General features: G+C 48.2%; 1 protein-coding gene across 1 annotated transcript in view; it reads right to left on the reverse strand.

The window, feature by feature from the left end:
• Nucleotides 1-8251, reverse strand: part of LOC140406356 (histone deacetylase 4-like) — an 84440-nt gene extending 76189 nt beyond the window's left edge. The window contains 1 exon segment of the mRNA XM_072494454.1: nt 8150-8251. The gene's annotated coding sequence lies outside the window, so the exon portion shown is untranslated.
• Between the last annotated feature and the right edge of the window lie 1517 nt (nt 8252-9768).

Here is a 9768-nt window from a genome sequence, read left to right on the forward strand (position 1 = left end):
CAGTGCGGAGCTCCCTCAGCACCGACCCTCCCACAGTGCGGTGCTCCCTCAGCACTGACCCTCCCACAGTGCGGTGCTCCCTCAGCACTGACCCTCCCACAGTGCGGCGCTCCCTCAGCACCGACCCTCCCACAGTGCGGCGCTCCCTCAGCACTGACCCTCCCACAGTGCAGAGCTCCCTCAGCACTGACCCTCCCACAGTGCGGCACTCCCTCAGCACTGACCCTCCCACAGTGCGGAGCTCCCTCAGCACTGACCCTCCCACAGTGCGGAGCTCCCTCAGCACAGACCCTCCCACAGTGCGGAGCTCCCTCAGCACTGACCCTCCCACAGTGCGGAGCTCCCTCAGCACTGACCCTCCCACAGTGCGGAGCTCCCTCAGCACTGACCCTCCCACAGTGCGGGGCTCCCTCAGCACTGACCCTCCCACAGTGCGGCACTCCCTCAGCACTGACCCTCCCACAGTGCGGCGCTCCCTCAGCACTGACCCTCCCACAGTGCGGAGCTCCCTCAGCACTGACCCTCCCTCAGCACTGACCCTCCCACAGCATTGTACCTCGGAGCTTAAAAGCGGAATAAGAGAAACAGAAAAGCAGCCTGCTGATCGGGAGCATTTGGGGGTAACTTTGTCCCGCCTGGAGATGTCGCTGGTCCCTTGCACCTGGGTCTGCGAATGCTGGGAAGGAATCTCCCTGAGGTGGGGCCCGGGTGAAGGGGGAGGGAAGGGCATTAGCCCGTTCTCAGACAAGTCAGGACGAAGCTGAACACGATGAGACCACGGCGCAGGAGAGGGGAGTGAGGAGGGTACAGGCACAGGAGCCTCACCCCTCGCAGGGGCAGGGAAAGGTGCACGCTGAGCTTCGAATACTGCAGTCCCTGCCCTTCCTGAGCAGAGCTGAACACAACATAACAGACACAAACAGTGACTCTGTCCAGTTCCACAGTGAGTGATCCTCACCCTGAATAAACAGCGACTCTGTACAGTTACACAGTGAGTGATCCTCGCCCTGAATAAACAGTGACTCTGTACAGTTACACAGTGAGTGATCCTCACCCTGAATAAACAGTGACTCTGTACAGTTACACAGTGAGTGATCCTCACCCTGAATAAACAGTGACTCTGTACAGTTACACAGTCAGTGATCCTCACCCTGAATAAACAGTGACTCTGTACAGTTACACAGTGAGTGATCCTCACCCTGAATAAACAGTGACTCTGTATAGTTACACAGTGAGTGATCCTCACCCTGCTGAATAAACAGTGACTCTGTACAGTTACACAGTGAGTGATCCTCACCCTGAATAAACAGTGACTCTGTACAGTTACACAGTGAGTGATTCTCACCCTGCTGAATAAACAGGGACTCTGTACAGTTACACAGTGAGTGATCCTCACCCTGAATAAACAGTGACTCTGTACAGTTACACAGTGAGTGATCCTCCCCCTGAATAAACAGTGACTCTGTACAGTTACACAGTGAGTGATCCTCACCCTGAATAAACAGTGACTCTGCACAGTTACACAGTGAGTGATCCTCACCCTGCTGAATAAACAGTGACTCTCTACAGTTACACAGTGAGTGATCCTCACCCTGAATAAACAGTGACTCTGTACAGTTACACAGTGAGTGATCCTCACCCTGAATAAACAGTGACTCTGTACAGTTACACAGTGAGTGACCCTCACCCTGCTGAATAAACAGTGACTCTGTACAGTTACACAGTGAGTGATCCTCACCCTGCTGAATAAACAGTGACTCTCTACAGTTACACAGTGAGTGATCCTCACCCTGAATAAACAGTGACTCTGTACAGTTACACAGTGAGTGATCCTCACCCTGCTGAATAAACAGTGACTCTGTACAGTTACACAGTGAGTGATCCTCACCCTCCTGAATAAACAGGGACTCTGTACAGTTACACAGTGAGTGACCCTCACACTGAATAAACAGTGACTCTGTACAGTTACACAGTGAGTGATCCTCACCCTGAATAAACAGTGACTCTGTACAGTTACACAGTGAGTGATCCTCACCCTGCTGAATAAACAGTGACTCTGTACAGTTACACAGTGAGTGATCCTCACCCTGCTGAATAAACAGTGACTCTCTACAGTTACACAGTGAGTGATCCTCACCCTGAATAAACAGTGACTCTGTACAGTTACACAGTGAGTGACCCTCACCCTGCTGAATAAACAGTGACTCTGTACAGTTACACAGTGAGTGATCCTCACCCTGCTGAATAAACAGTGACTCTCTACAGTTACACAGTGAGTGATCCTCACCCTGAATAAACAGTGACTCTGTACAGTTACACAGTGAGTGATCCTCACCCTGCTGAATAAACAGTGACTCTGTACAGTTACACAGTGAGTGATCCTCACCCTGAATAAACAGTGACTGTGTACAGTTACACAGTGAGTGATCCTCACCCTGAATAAACAGTGACTCTGTACAGTTACACAGTGAGTGATCCTCACCCTGAATAAACAGTGACTCTGTACAGTTACACAGTGAGTGATCCTCACCCTGCTGAATAAACAGTGACTCTCTACAGTTACACAGTGAGTGATCCTCACCCTGCTGAATAAACAGTGACTCTGTACAGTTACACAGTGAGTGATCCTCACCCTGAATAAACAGTGACTCTGTACAGTTACACAGTGAGTGATCCTCACCCTGAATAAACAGTGACTCTGTACAGTTACACAGTGAGTGATCCTCACCCTGCTGAATAAACAGTGACTCTGTACAGTTACACAGTGAGTGATCCTCACTCTGCTGAATAAACAGTGACTCTGTACAGTTACACAGTGAGTGATCCTCGCCCTGAATAAACAGTGACTCTGTACAGTTACACAGTGAGTGATCCTCGCCCTGAATAAACAGTGACACTGTACAGTTACACAGTGAGTGACCCTCACCCTGAATAAAAAGTGACTCTGTACAGTTATACAGTGAGTGATCCTCACCCTGAATAAACAGTGACTCTGTACAGTTACACAGTGAGTGATCCTCACCCTGAATAAACAGTGACTCTGTACAGTTACACAGTGAGTGACCCTCACCCTGCTGAATAAACAGTGACTCTGTACAGTTACACAGTGAGTGATCCTCACCCTGCTGAATAAACAGTGACTCTGTACAGTTACACAGTGAGTGATCCTCGCCCTGAATAAACAGAGACTCTGTACAGTTACACAGTGAGTGATCCTCACCCTGCTGAATAAACAGTGACTCTGTACAGTTACACAGTGAGTGATCCTCGCCCTGAATAAACAGAGACTCTGTACAGTTACACAGTGAGTGATCCTCACCCTGCTGAATAAACAGTGACTCTGTACAGTTACACAGTGAGTGATCCTCACCCTGCTGAATAAACAGTGACTCTGTACAGTTACACAGTGAGTGATCCTCACCCTGAATAAACAGTGACTCTGTACAGTTACACAGTGAGTGATCCTCACCCTGAATAAACAGAGACTCTGTACAGTTACACAGTGAGTGATCCTCACCCTGCTGAATAAACAGTGGCTCTGTACAGTTACACAGTGAGTGATCCTCACCCTGAATAAACAGTGACTCTGTACAGTTACACAGTGAGTGATCCTCACCCTGAATAAACAGTGACTCTGTACAGTTACACAGTGAGTGATCCTCACCCTGAATAAACAGTGACTCTGTACAGTTACACAGTGAGCGATCATCACCCTGAATAAACAGTGACTCTGTACAGTTACACAGTGAGTGATCCTCACCCTGAATAAACAGTGACTCTGTACAGTTACACAGTGAGTGATCCTCACCCTGAATAAACAGCGACTCTGTACAGTTACACAGTGAGTGATCCTCACCCTGACTAAACAGTGACTCTGTACAGTTACACAGTGAGTGATACTCACCCTGAATAAACAGTGACTCTGTACAGTTACACAGTGAGTGATCCTCACCCTGAATAAACAGTGACTCTGTACAGTTACACAGTGAGTGATCCTCACCCTGCTGAATAAACAGTGACTCTGTACAGTTACACAGTGAGTGATCCTCACGCTGAATAAACAGTGACTCTGTACAGTTACACAGTGAGTGATCCTCACCCTGAATAAACAGTGACTCTGCACAGTTACACAGTGAGTGCTCCTCACCCTGCTGAATAAACAGTGACTCTGTACAGTTACACAGTGAGTGACCCTCACCCTGAATAAACAGTGACTCTGTACAGTTACACAGTGAGTGATCCTCACCCTGAATAAACAGTGACTCTGTACAGTTACACAGTGAGTGACCCTCACCCTGAATAATCAGTGACTCTGTACAGTTACACAGTGAGTGATCCTCACCCTGAATAAACAGTGACTCTGTACAGTTACACAGTGAGTGACCCTCACCCTGAATAAACAGTGACTCTGTACAGTTACACAGTGAGTGATCCTCACCCTGAATAAACAGTGACTCTGTACAGTTACGCAGTGAGTGATCCTCACCCTGCTGAATAAACAGTGACTCTGTACAGTTACACAGTGAGTGACCCTCACGTTGAATAAACAGAGACTCTGTACAGTTACACAGTGAGTGATCCTCACCCTGCTGAATAAACAGTGACTCTGCACAGTTACACAGTGAGTGACCCTCACCCTGCTGAATAAACAGTGACTCTGCACAGTTACACAGTGAGTGACCCTCACCCTGCTGAATAAACAGTGACTCTGTACAGTTACACAGTGAGTGATCCTCACCCTGCTGAATAAACAGTGACTCTGTACAGTTACACAGTGAGTGATCCTCACCCTGAATAAACAGTGACTTTGTACAGTTACGCAGTGAGTGATCCTCACCCTGCTGAATAAACAGTGACTCTGTACAGTTACACAGTGAGTGATCCTCACCCTGCTGAATAAACAGTGACTCTGTACAGTTACACAGTGAGTGATCCTCACCCTGAATAAACAGTGACTCTGCACAGTTACACAGTGAGTGATCCTCACCTTGCTGAGTAAACAGTGACTCTGTACAGTTACACAGTGAGTGATCCTCACCCTGAATAAACAGTGACTCTGTACAGTTACACAGTGAGTGATCCTCAACCTGCTGAATAAACAGTGACACTGTTCAGTTACACAGTGAGTGATCCTCACCCTGCTGAATAAACAGTGACTCTGTACAGTTACACAGTGAGTGATCCTCGCCCTGCTGAATAAACAGTGACTCTGTACAGTTACACAGTGAGTGATCCTCACCCTGAATAAACAGTGACTCTGTACAGTTACACAGTGAGTGATCCTCACCCTGAATAATCAGTGACTCTGTACAGTTACACAGTGAGTGACCCTCACCCTGAATAAACAGTGACTCTGTACAGTTACACAGTGAGTGATCCTCACCCTGAATAAACAGTGACTCTGTACAGTTACACAGTGAGTGATCCTCACCCTGCTGAATAAACAGTGACACTGTTCAGTTACACAGTGAGTGATCCTCACCCTGCTGAATAAACAGTGACTCTGTACAGTTACACAGTGAGTGATCCTCACCCTGCTGAATAAACAGTGACTCTGTACAGTTCCACAGTGAGTGATCCTCACCCTGCTGAATAAACAGTGACTCTGTACAGTTACACAGTGAGTGATCCTCACCCTGCTGAATAAACAGTGAATCTGTACAGTTACACAGTGAGTGATCCTCACCCTGAATAAACAGTGACTCTGTACAGTTACACAGTGAGTGATCCTCACCCTGAATAAACAGTGACTCTGTACAGTTACACAGTGAGTGATCCTCACCCTGAATAAACAGTGACTCTGTACAGTTACACAGTGAGTGATCCTCACCCTGAATAAACAGTGACTCTGTACAGTTACACAGTGAGTGATCCTCACCCTGCTGAATAAACAGTGACTCTGTACAGTTACACAGTGAGTGATCCTCACCCTGAATAAACAGTGACTCTGTACAGTTACACAGTGAGTGATCCTCACCCTGAATAAACAGTGACTCTGTACAGTTACACAGTGAGTGATCCTCACCCTGAATAAACAGTGACTCTGTACAGTTACACAGTGAGTGATCCTCACCCTGCTGAATAAACAGTGACTCTGTACAGTTACACAGTGAGTGATCCTCACCCTGAATAAACAGTGACTCTGTACAGTTACACAGTGAGTGATCCTCACCCTGCTGAATAAACAGTGACTCTGTACAGTTACACAGTGAGTGATCCACACCCTGAATAAACAGTGACACTGTACAGTTACACAGTGAGTGGCCCTCACCCTGAATAAACAGTGACTCTGTACAGTTACAATGTGAGTGATCCTCACCCTGAATAAACAGTGACTCTGTACAGTTACACAGTGAGTGATCCTCACCCTGAATAAACAGTGACTCTGTACAGTTACACAGTGAGTGATCCTCACCCTGAATAAACAGTGACTCTGTACAGTTACACAGTGAGTGATCCTCACCCTGCTGAATAAACAGTGACTCTGTACAGTTACACAGTGAGTGATCCTCACCCTGAATAAACAGAGACTCTGTACAGTTACACAGTGAGTGATCCTCACCCTGCTGAATAAACAGTGACTCTGTACAGTTACACAGTGAGTGATCCTCACGCTGAATAAACAGTGACTCTGTACAGTTACACAGTGAGTGATCCTCACCCTGCTGAATAAACAGTGACTCTGTACAGTTACACAGTGAGTGATCCTCACCCTGCTGAATAAACAGTGACTCTGTACAGTTACACAGTGAGTGATCCTCACCCTGCTGAATAAACAGTGACTCTGTACAGTTACACAGTGAGTGATCCTCACCCTGCTGAATAAACAGTGACTCTGTACAGTTACACAGTGAGTGATCCTCACCCTGCTGAATAAACAGTGACTCTGTACAGTTACACAGTGAGTGATCCTCACCCTGCTGAATAAACAGTGACTCTGTACAGTTACACAGTGAGTGATCCTCACGCTGAATAAACAGTGACTCTGTACAGTTACACAGTGAGTGATCCTCACCCTGAATAAACAGTGACTCTGTACAGTTACACAGTGAGTGATCCTCACCCTGCTGAATAAACAGTGACTCTGTACAGTTACACAGTGAGTGATCCTCACCCTGCTGAATGAACAGTGACTCTGTACAGTTACACAGTGAGTGATCCTCACCCTGAATAAACAGTGACTCTGTACAGTTACACAGTGAGTGATCCTCACCCTGCTGAATAAACAGTGACTCTGTACAGTTACACAGTGAGTGATCCTCACCCTGCTGAATAAACAGTGACTCTGTACAGTTACACAGTGAGTGATCCTCGCCCTGAATAAACAGTGACTCTGTACAGTTACACAGTGCGTGATCCTCACCCTGAATAAACAGTGACTCTGTACAGTTACACAGTGAGTGATTCTCACCCTGAATATACAGTGACTCTGTACAGTTACACAGCGAGTGATCCTCACCCTGAATAAACAGTGACTCTGTACAGTTACACTGTGAGTGACCCTCACCCTGAATAAACAGTGACTCTGTACAGTTACACAGCGAGTGATCCTCACCCTGAATAAACAGTGACTCTGTACAGTTACACTGTGAGTGACCCTCACCCTGAATAAACAGTGACTCTGTACAGTTACACAGTGAGTGACCCTCACCCTGAATAAACAGTGACTCTGTACAGTTACACAGTGAGTGATCCTCACCCTGCTGAATAAACAGTGACTCTGTACAGTTACACAGTGAGTGATCCTCACCCTGCTGAATAAACAGTGACTCTGTACAGTTACACAGTGAGTGATCCTCACCATGCTGAATAAACAGTGACTCTGTACAGTTACACAGTGAGTGATCCTCACCCTGCTGAATAAACAGTGACTCTGTACAGTTACACAGTGAGTGATCCTCACCCTGAATAAACAGTGACTCTGTACAGTTACACAGTGAGTGATCCTCACCCTGCTGAATAAACAGCGACTCTGTACAGTTACACAGTGAGTGATCCTCACCCTGAATAAACAGTGACTCTGTACAGTTACACAGTGAGTGATCCTCACCCTGCTGAATAAACAGTGACTCTGTACAGTTACACAGTGAGTGATCCTCACCCTGAATAAACAGTGACTCTGTACAGTTACACAGCGAGCCTGACTCACCTCTGGAGAGTTGTTGGGATGCGAGGGGGCAGTTCCATTCTGAGTAGGGGCGCCGTTATTCGGGGAGCTGGGTGCAGAGGCATCACTGCTGCCGATCGGGGAGGGGTCTTCATCACGGCGAGAGAGGGGGAGAGAGAATGGATTGCGTTAGAACGTGGAGCGCGCAAAGACAGACGCCCGCGTACAAGCAGACCGTCGCTCCCTGGCCTCAATCTCGGACGTGCGCGGATGCCAGGTCGGGGAAGGTCGGCCGACTGCGTCGCTCTCCTCCTGACGGCCAACGCAGACGGCAGCCCCAGGGAGAGGGATGGGCGCCCAGGCAATGTACACGCAGAGGGCCGTGCAAACACACGTGTGCGCACGCAGCGACACGCACCCGCCACTCAGAATTAAGGGTGCCTGAACACCGATACGAACTCACACTCAAAAAGACACACACCTCACACACAGCTCTCTCACACACACTCACTCTCTCTCAGCGACTCTCTCTAGAGCTCTCTCAGCTCACACTCTCTCTCTCAGCAAGACTCTCAGCTCTCACACACTCTCTCTCACTACACTCTCACACACACTCACACACACTCTCTCTCACACACTCTCTCTCACGACACAGCTCTCTCTCACACACAGCTCTCACACAACACTCTCTCTCTCTCACACACTCTCTCTCACACACTCTCTCTCACACACTCTCTCTCACACACTCTCGCTCACACACACACTCTCTCAGCACACACTCTCTCACACACACTCTCTCACACTCCTCTCTCACACACCTCTCTCACACACACTCTCTCTCACACACACTCTCTCACACACTCTCTCTCACAGCACACTCTCTCACACGACATCTCTCTCACACACTCTCTCTCACACACTCTCTCTCACACACTCACTCTCTCTACACACACTCTCTCTCACACACTCTCTCTCTCACACAGCTCATCTCTCACACACACCTCTCTCACACACTCTCTACACTCTCTCTCAGCACACTCACTCTCTCTCTCACACAGCACTCTCTCACACACTCTCTCTCCACACACTCGCTCATCTCTACACACTCTCTCTCTCACACAAGCAACACACTCTCTCAACACTCACTCTCTCACACTCTCTCTCACACACTCTCTCACACACTCTCTCTCACTCACTCTCTCACACTCTCTCTCTCACACGACTCACTCTCACTCACTCTCGCACACACACTCTCTCACACTCACTCACTCACTCACACCTCTCTCACACACTCTCTCACACTCTCTCTCACACTCTCTCGACACACTCTCTCTCTCACACACACTCTCTCTCACACACTCTCTCTCACACACTCTCTCCTAGCGATCACACAGCCTCTCTCAGCGACTCTCTCGCTCTCACAGCTCTCTCTCTCACACAGCTCTCTCTCACACACTCTCCTCGCACGACTCTCTCTCTCGACACTCTCATCACACCTCTCTCTCACACACTCTCTCCTCTCTCACACACTCTCTCTCTCCACACTCGCTCTCTCACTCTCTCAGCACACTCTCTCTCACACACTCTCTCACACACACTCTCTCACACTCTCTCTCACACACACTCTCTCACACACGATCTCTCTCACACCTCGCGCTCTC

This window comes from Scyliorhinus torazame, unplaced genomic scaffold (assembly GCF_047496885.1).
Source record: "Scyliorhinus torazame isolate Kashiwa2021f unplaced genomic scaffold, sScyTor2.1 scaffold_492, whole genome shotgun sequence".
Classification (NCBI taxonomy): domain Eukaryota; kingdom Metazoa; phylum Chordata; class Chondrichthyes; order Carcharhiniformes; family Scyliorhinidae; genus Scyliorhinus; species Scyliorhinus torazame.